We start from the raw sequence: 8,853 nt of genomic DNA, 5'->3' as shown, positions 1-8,853 counted from the left end.
TAAAGGCCTTGGTCTCAGTGGTTGTGATCCGGCGTTTCACTTAGTGCCTGTAGGAAATGCTGTTGGTCCCCTACCTGGGCTGGCCACCCATCCCCCAGCTGCTAGGTGTTGCCTGACACCCACTCGGAAGGGAGCCTTCTTACTCCCAATGCTGGGCAGATTACCAGCCCTGTCTCCTAGGGCTATTGGCAGGCAGTGCCTGTCTAGGGGCGCAAAGTGGGGGCGGATACACAAACCCACTCTCTTGCCTCAGAGTGGGTAACTCCACAGTTCCCTGCTGAGTCAAGACTCCAGCGGAACCCATACCTGCTCAGCTTTTCCCTTACCCTAACCTGCTTCCCTCGTGGGCTTCTCCCGGGAGCCCGGCCTCCCTCGACAAATCACTTGCTTCTCAATTCCTGTCTCAGGCGCTGCTCCTAGGGAACCCCACCTAAGACGGCACCTCCCTGAGGATTAGTTGTCAGCATGCTCGGACCAAGGACGAGCCTAAGACTGGGGACAGGGGCCCCTGGAAATAGGAGGGCCACACCCAGCCCTGCTGTCACCCAAAGGAGCCACATCCAGCCAGTTCCATGAGCCTTTGGCAGGTTCTAGGCGGCAGTAGGCTGGTCTTACCTGTCCTGGGAGGATTGGAAGAAAGCTGAGTGGGATTCAAATGGCATAAAATAAAAACAAGCTGAAAGGAGTGTCCCCCAGGGCTAGGGTCTGCTGGGACCCCAGCAGCCAGCAGCCCCAGCACGCAGAGCTGATGGGGTCCCTCAGACATTGCAAAATGGCCACTGAGAAGCCTGCAGGTGGAAAGGCTGGTAGCGGGGGGGGGGGTGAGGCTGCTGATCTTGGGGGCTTGGGGGCATGGGGGAGTTTGGGAGTAATTTAAGGGATGAGAAGGAGTCAGGGCACACTTGAATGGGGGAGGTACCCACAAAGCTTCCATTCTGTGTGCAATTAGTCTAGGGATGCCCTCATTTGCATAAGGTTCATAAATTTGCATAAAATTGCTGGAGGCCCTAACCACCGGTACAGAAAATAAAATAACATGAATCAATTAGCGGGACTGGCTGCGATTGGAGCAAGCCTGGTGTAAAGGAATCTCCCGTTCCCTCGGAGCGCACAGTTGGCTGGAAGGAGCCCCAGTGCAACCCCTCCACGGGCTTGGCTGCTCCCGGGGGCCCTGGGAGGGAAGGCCTGCCCCCACCCCATCTGCCACGGGATGGGGCAGCTCCCACAAGAAAGTGGGGGCCAGAGCTGGGGCACAAGAGCTATGGAGTCAGCACCTGAGCCAGGAGATACCGGAGAGGCAGGCAGGTGGGAGGAGAGGGAAGAGGCACAAGGAGGCCTCATGGGTAGAAGGGTGTGTGAGGACAGTCCGGTGTGTGCAAAAGGAGGGATGCTCTTCATTCCAGCTGCCATGCTTCCTGAGGGCCTTTATTGCCTCTCGCCCAGGGCCACATATGCTCTCACTTGAGTGTCATTGCCCGTCAGGGGACACTGGCATAATCACCCCATTGTAGAGATGTCCCGGAAGCTCAGTACAGATTTGCTGAATAAATAACTGAGGGAGGAATAAATAACTGAAAAAATAAATATGTGGGGAGGCTAAAGTCAAGTCGAGGATGTCATGTGACAGTTCTTAACATGTTAAGAGTGAACTGCAGGATGCAATTTCCTTGAAGGAAGGAAAGAAAGAAAGAAAGAAAAGAAAGAAAGAAAGAAAGAAAGAAAGAAAGAAAGAAAGAAAGAAAGAAAGAAAGAAAGAAAGAAAAGAAAAGAACGAACCCAGCCCTACCCTGGGAGTCCGGAAAGCTGTAGCTAAGCCACATTTGTTCCCCATCGTAATTCCTGCGAGGTGGCCTTTGGATCCTCTATTGGCCTTGCCACGTCCCGCCTCTCTGCTTGACCACCCCTCTGAGCCCTGCCCGGCGCTCCGGGCCCTCTGTGTCCCCCACTCTGGTCTGGAACCCGCAGTCCCCGGTGGAGAAGCCAAAGCTGAAGCGGAGGCCCGGCATCCGGAGCCCGCGCTGCAGCTCCAGGGCTCTTATCTCCCATTCTCATCCACTAGCGAGCCCTAGCTGATAAATCACCAATTTCTCCCGCCAGCCCTCCTCTCCTCTCTGCACTGACCCTGCTGGTTTATAAGAACTCTCGGGGATTTTTTTTTTTTTTTTTTTTTGCCTCTCCACTCTCTCTCCCTGTACCTCCTCCTCTCCTGGAGCCACTGTTAATGAATCAAATTGCCCTTCGACTTGAATTACCGGGAAAGCAGGCTCACCCACTACTCGAGGTAGATGGGATGGCTGCCCCCGGATCCACACTGGCCTCGTCACCATGACTCAGAGTGGATGTTTATTTTTGAATCTCGCATCCTTTATCTGAGAAAATGGACTACCGATGGGAAACAATTACCTCCCACTTACCCCACAGGGCTGATGGGAGCAGATGGCACGTGCGATGCAGAAGCGGCACACTGCATTAATGTCATCAGCAACGATCACAGCTGTAATGAGTCCACATCACGGGGACTGAAAAGCGAGGAGAGGAAAGAGCAACAGCTGGGCACTTCAGCCAGATGTGGCCGCAACCACTCAAATGGCTTGCTCTAGTTTCACTTAATGGGCAGAGAACGATGCGAAGCTACAAGGGGACCGGCGGCAAGCAGCCCGGGCTTTGGACCCTGCCCATTAGCAGGGAGCCACGCTCCTGGGAGCACCTGGCAGCTCCTTGCTTACCTGGGCCCCCTGAACCGCCGCCCCTCGCTCTGGCTGCGCCGTGTGAGCGTGCCCGTGCATCTGTGTCTGCGACCGCACAGCGCCTCTGCCAACTCTGCCCAGAAGAAAATGCGGAGCATAGTCACAGGAAGGTCTACACACTCGGAGTAATGTTCAAAGATAATACATAATGGATGCAACGAAGACCGGCAGTGACACTTCACAATTTGCTGAATCTGGGACGCTGTGATATCAGAGGCTGTAAAGACAGAAGCACAGGTCAGTTTCTTATCTGTAGAAAGAACAGGGGTGAGGACCAGTGATCCGGCCAACGCTCCCTTCACTTCACAGGGGTTGGGGCAGCCAGGGAAAATCACCCCACCGCAGAGTCTGACTCCTGCCCAGCTTGCACCACAATCGTAATTTCACCCCCCATCCCACCTCCCCCGCCTCCTTTTGCTCTGGTCTTTCTGCAAAGCCCGGATGAGCCCAAAGATGCCCTCAGATTCTTTCCCCTCCCTTCTGGCTGGCCCATGAAGTGGGTTCTCTATCAAAACCATGAATGTGGGGTGCCTGGGTGGCTCACCGGTTGGCTGCCTGCCTTCGGCTCAGGTCGTGAACCTGGGATCCAGGATCGAGTCCCGCATCGGGCTCCCTGTGAGGAGCCTGCTTCTCCCTCTGCCTATGTCTCTGCCTCTCTCTTTCTGTGTCTCTCATGAATAAATAAATAAATCTTTAAAAAAAAAACTGTGAACGTGTAGGGTCTTAGTGTACTTTCTGGGGGACAGGTTTATCTTACTGGTTGTAACCAAGTGAGAAGCTTTCTGCTGGTAGCTATCTGCAGGCAATGGATGAGCTCTTGCAGATGCACAGCCAGATCAAAAGAATTCAGTGACTCAGAAAAAGTTGCACCACTTTGAGAGTATCGATATTTATAGTGATTATCGAACAGTAAGGTCACAGAATGCAAAAGCTGGAAGTAAACACAGAGAAGAAATTGTGCACAACCCCCTCATTTGGCAGAGAAGGAAGCCGGGATGACACAGGTTATGATCGCCTGGCCCCACTTGATAATCGAGGCCTCTGGACTCTTAGAGCAAAACATTTGCTGCTATACTACCCACTTTTCCCCCATTACGGTCTGCCTTTATTCAATGTCAGAACAGATCTTTGTTAATTGTTTTGTGTAAATGAGGATGATACTTATCTCTATAAAGCCTAAGCTGTTCATTGGGTTGTCTTTGTTGTTTGTTTGTTTGCAGGTACATTTCTTTTCTTTATTTTAAAAGACTACTTGGGGGTATGGTGTGAGGAAGGCGCACTTTTCATGATTTTGGGGAGGACACAGTTTCCAGAAGGAATCTCTGGGGGAAAAGTACACAGAGTTTGAGAGAGGGGACATACTTGGAAGTTGGGGGAAGGGTGGTGCCCTCCAGCACCTCCTAGCAAGGCATTCACTCAGAGGCCAGGTGGGGCAGGGCCACAGTGTGTACAGGAGGGCTAGCCAGAGACATGGCCACCAAGGCTGGCTCACAACATTGTGCCTCCCAGGAACATAGGGTTTGAGGTCCATGCACTCCGCTGCAGGGGTTGGAGAGGGCCCATTCAGAGAGGCTAGACAAGTATGGCCCTTCCCTAGGCCCACTGGGTGGGCCTGGGCATGGCAGGAAGCCAGCCTTCAGGACTTCGAGGGGACTGGAGTCCCCTCCATGAGTCCTACTCTCCAGAGGTCAGGCCTGTGTGCTGGTGGCCAGGCTAAGGATGGCCTAAACATCCCCAGTGTACTCATTGGGAAAAAAGAACACAAGACCTCAACCAAATGCACTAGAAGTACCCCCTCCATACTCCTACAACAATTGGAAATCCAAGATGCAGTGCCACATGCTATTAAAGCAAACATGAGACGAAAACCTATTCAAATCCAATGGTCAGGCAGCTGGTCAGGAATCCCAAGATTCAGGGACGGTGGGCAGGAAACCACACCCAGGGACCCTATGGACCCTCAGTTCAGGGAGGGACCAGGCCAGCCCTATACCCCAAGTCCCAAGGAATTACCTCACACAGCCCTTGCCCCCACCAGCCACCTCTTGGCTCCTTACCAGGAATGTGAAGACCCTCTCCTGATGCCCAGAAATGTGGCAGGGGGCAGACAGACAGCATCAGGGGCCACCAGGCCTTGGCATGAAATGCGTGGTGGCCCACTTGCATCAGGTGACTTCAGGGTCCTGGCCATCCTCCGTGGACATGCTGGGGGCCTGGGGGGCCTAGGTGTAAAGATGTGGCTGTCCTCCACCCACCCGCGGTTGTTCCTGGCCACATAGCAGAAGATAAAACATGTCTAGGCCTTCTGTCGTGGCTGACTCATGGGTCACCTTGGGCAGACCTTTGGTGCCTAATGAAAGTCCAGGCCCTTCAGCACAGCATACGCTGTGTAGATAATATTGGGCAGCGCATCCATGGGCTCTTTGAACATGACCCAGGAAGGTGTTGGTGGAGTCATCACAGCTGAAGCCCCTATCATTCTGGCCCTGTGTTCCTGCCCAAGTGGATGATCTGGATGTTCACATGGTCATCAGTGGGCCCGTGGCTGGAGCCATAGAGCCCAAAGCCAACCACGAAAATGCTCGTGTTGATGGAGACCTTGAGGCAGTTGCTGGTGCCTCCGTACCCCTGCTGGAAGCTGTTCCTGTGGAGGCAGGAGCACCGCTGGTGGATGAAGTCCACACGTGGCTTAAAGGAGGCCGTCAAGTGCAGGAAGAGGCTGCCCACCTGGCGGTCCACGAGGAGGCCCTCCTGCACCGGCTCCACAGCAGACTCCCAGATGGTCATCAGTGGGAAGCAGATGAGGGCAAGCGCCTTGCCCAGGATCTTGCACTTGTTCTCTTGCATCACCTGTGGCTGCTGTTGCTGATGCTCAGCCTCAGCCCAGAGGCCCAGGGTGCCGAACAACTGAACAAGCATACCTCGGCATACTCAGGGTGTCTGTCCGACCCGAGCATGCCACCAGTGTGTCCAGGTCGAGGTCTGTGAAGCCCTCAGCAGCAACGGCGTCCGCTGTGTTTCTGCCACATTCTCCAGGTGTGGGCTGGCCTGCTGTAGTTCGTGGAAAAGTCTGGCCCACGTGGGCAGCAGGAACGCATGGCCATCCTGGAGCTTATTCTCCTGGAAGTCCACGCGGTGGGCCTCGAGCACCCACACTGCGTGCCTCTCGGTCGTGTACCACGTGGTGGTGACCTCAGCCGAGTAGAGAAACTGGAACAGGGCAGGAAGGCGGTGGGCTCCACCTCCGGCAGCTTCATCTCTGTGCACGCAGTGCCATGCCTGTGAACATGGCCCAGAAGACGACCCCTCCCCGGCCTGCAAGTGCACAGCCCGAGTGTCTCGTTGTTGAGGGGGGAAGGCCAAGTTCCTTCAGTGGGCTCAGGGCCCTGCCAGTTGCATCAGGCTGTGCAGCAGCACACCACTGGGCTGTTCGGCCGCCTGCTCTCTGCCTGCTAAGTGGGATGCCCCAGCGTCTGTGTTGGCCTTGGACCGGCCAAACCCACTGCTCCCACCCACCGTGTCCCCGCGGGGCCTTGGAGCCTGGCCTACACCTGTCCCGTTGCAGTTTATCTTCACCTCCACGGTTTTTAATCGCTGTGAATGCTGGTGGACTCCTCAAGCCACTTGGGCCTGGCTGCTGTCTCAACCACTTCATCGGAAACTGCTCTTTGCAACCACCTATTTGTTGCTACATCCAAAGGACGCTTCACAGACCACACCTGACTTAACACCTTGGCGACATTTCTTCTTCCCAGAAAGCTTTGCCTCGGTGCCACTCAAAAAGCATGCTTCGTGAACTTACACCAGCAGGTAAACTGTTGCTGATTGGCCATGAAGTTAAGTTCAGAAACAGAGAATAACGGGAACTTTTGGCAGAGGAATTTTTGTGTGCTGAATCTAATAATAAAAAATGCGGTTTGTATCTTGGATGCCTGTTAATTTTTTTTTGGGGGGGGGATGCCTGTTAATTTTTGTTAATCCATTTTATTGCATTTCATCACCAAAGAATTGGTCTGGGACACGTGTTGTAGGGGGGAGGGGGTCCCTACTTCTTTTCCAAAGATAATATAAGAAACACTGCTACAAAACACTTTTTTTCTCTCTGAATCTAACTCTCCTGGCTTCCCTGCCACTCCAGGCTTCAGAAGTTTGCAGGTTGCCTTCATGTCTCTCAGAGCCACAGCTCTTCCCTTTCCTGATGAATGCCTGTGCATCTACTGGGTCTCAGCAGAGAGGTCACTCCTCCAGGAACCTCTCCTCTGCTCTTCCTAGAGCCCCTCACTGTCCATAGCTTCAACATAATAGTCCACATCAGATTTCAGTTGTAGCTGCCAAGCCTTATTGCAAACCATCCTCTAGGTTATGTGATTTCCAGTTTCTGGGAAGGGCGAAGGAACAGCAGTGGTGTTTCAGCCAGAGAACTCATCCTGGTGGTCTATGTGCATCCCGGGAATCTGCCAGCCTCTGTGGAGGAAAAGTGCCTTACCTTAATTTAAGCACAGATGGGGAATCAGGAGCCTGGATTGAAGTCTTGGCCAGGTAGAGTGTTGCCCACCAAATGAATGCCACAGCCTTCTCTGTCCTACGCCACAGTATCCTGTAGAGTGAGTAAAAGGCAGCCAGGGTGACCCTTGGGGCTAAGCTAAGGGGGTTACTAATTAGTGATCCTATAGCACACTGAAAATAGAAATGTCAAGTGTTACTATTCATAGTCCTATTTCCTCTGCTCTGGTTTCCAAGGTCCCTTATGCTTGCACTCCAGAACCTCTGAAAAGTAACAAGAACTGTGGTTTGGAGGGAAAAGAGAGCCATAACTGTAGTGTAGTTTAGTATGACTAGAAAAATAAAATGCAAAACAAGAGGCTGCCTTTCTAGAGTGACCCTGAAGACTGAAACCCTTAGAAAGAAGTTAACTACTTTAATACATAAAACATAAACCTTTGGCATTGAAAAGAAAAAAAATGGAAACAAAAGACAAGTGAAAACTGACAAAAATCTTTTTTACATAGCCAGCAATTGAAAGAAGAGTATCCTTAATATATAAAGTACTCTGGCAATCAATAAGAAAATGAAGAATACCAAAATAGGAAAATGGGCAAAAGGCATGAGTAGGCAATCCACAAAAGAAGAAATATAAGTCAACTCTATATGAAGACTGAAGAGGTGCTGTTTCATTTGGTATCTCTTTGATTACCAATGAGACTGAACCTATAGAATATAATTTTTCATTTACCAGCTAGGCGAAGATTAAACCTATTGATCCTCCCCAGGCAAAGTGAGGGGAAAGGGGCATTTACATTTGCCACTAATGGGACTATAAGTAGGTTCAGCCTTTCTGGAGAGCAGCCTGGCAATGTGGAACAAAAGCATGGTCCTCTGACTCACAGATCCCACCTATAGGAAAGAATCCTAAGGAATAAGCAAACGAGTAAACAAGCATATAGTAAAGATTGGTTATCTCGATGAGGTTTATATAGCCAAGCCGGAAACTACCTAAATGTGTATTGCTAAATGATTGGTTAAGCACACAGTGGAATACTATACAGTCACTTTTAAAAAGATGAATAAGGGATGCCTGGGTGGCTCAGTGGTTGAGCATCAGCCTTTAGCTCAGGGTGTGATCCTGGGGTCCTGGGATCGAGTCCCGCATTGGGCTCCCTGCAGGGAGCCTGCTTCTCCCTCTGCCTTTGTCTCTGCCTCTCTCTGTGTGTCTCTCATGAATAAATAAATAAAAACCTTAAAAAGAAGATGAATAGCTTTGTATCTATTGATATGGAAATATGTCCATGACATGTAGATGTCACTAAATGAAAAAAAAAAGTTGGAAACAGAAGGTGTAAGATGCTTCGATTTTTTGAGCATTTTTAAACCATGTATGTGTAAAAAAAAAAAACGTCTGGGTAAAAGCGCCTCCAATCACACTTTCTGAATGATGAGATTACAGGTGATTTTAATTTTCTTATACTTTTCCATAATTTCTTGATTTTTTTTCACAATGAAAATTTACGATTATCTCCATTGAAAAATACCTTTTAGGGAGCACTTGGTCTGGCTATTCTGGCAGTTTTATGGAAGTGAAAGAAGCAACAAATGAGGACCTACATAC

At 51.1% G+C, this 8,853-nt stretch overlaps 1 pseudogene; it reads right to left on the bottom strand.

Moving 5' to 3' along the window:
• Positions 1–4,616: 4,616 nt before the first annotated feature.
• On the bottom strand, positions 4,617–6,534 carry LOC100688680 (annotated as a pseudogene).
• Between the last annotated feature and the right edge of the window lie 2,319 nt (positions 6,535–8,853).

This window comes from Canis lupus, chromosome X (genome assembly GCF_011100685.1).
Source record: "Canis lupus familiaris isolate Mischka breed German Shepherd chromosome X, alternate assembly UU_Cfam_GSD_1.0, whole genome shotgun sequence".
Taxonomy (NCBI): domain Eukaryota; kingdom Metazoa; phylum Chordata; class Mammalia; order Carnivora; family Canidae; genus Canis; species Canis lupus.
Note: the sequence above shows the minus strand (reverse complement) of the source record. Positions and strands in the feature narration are given on the sequence as shown.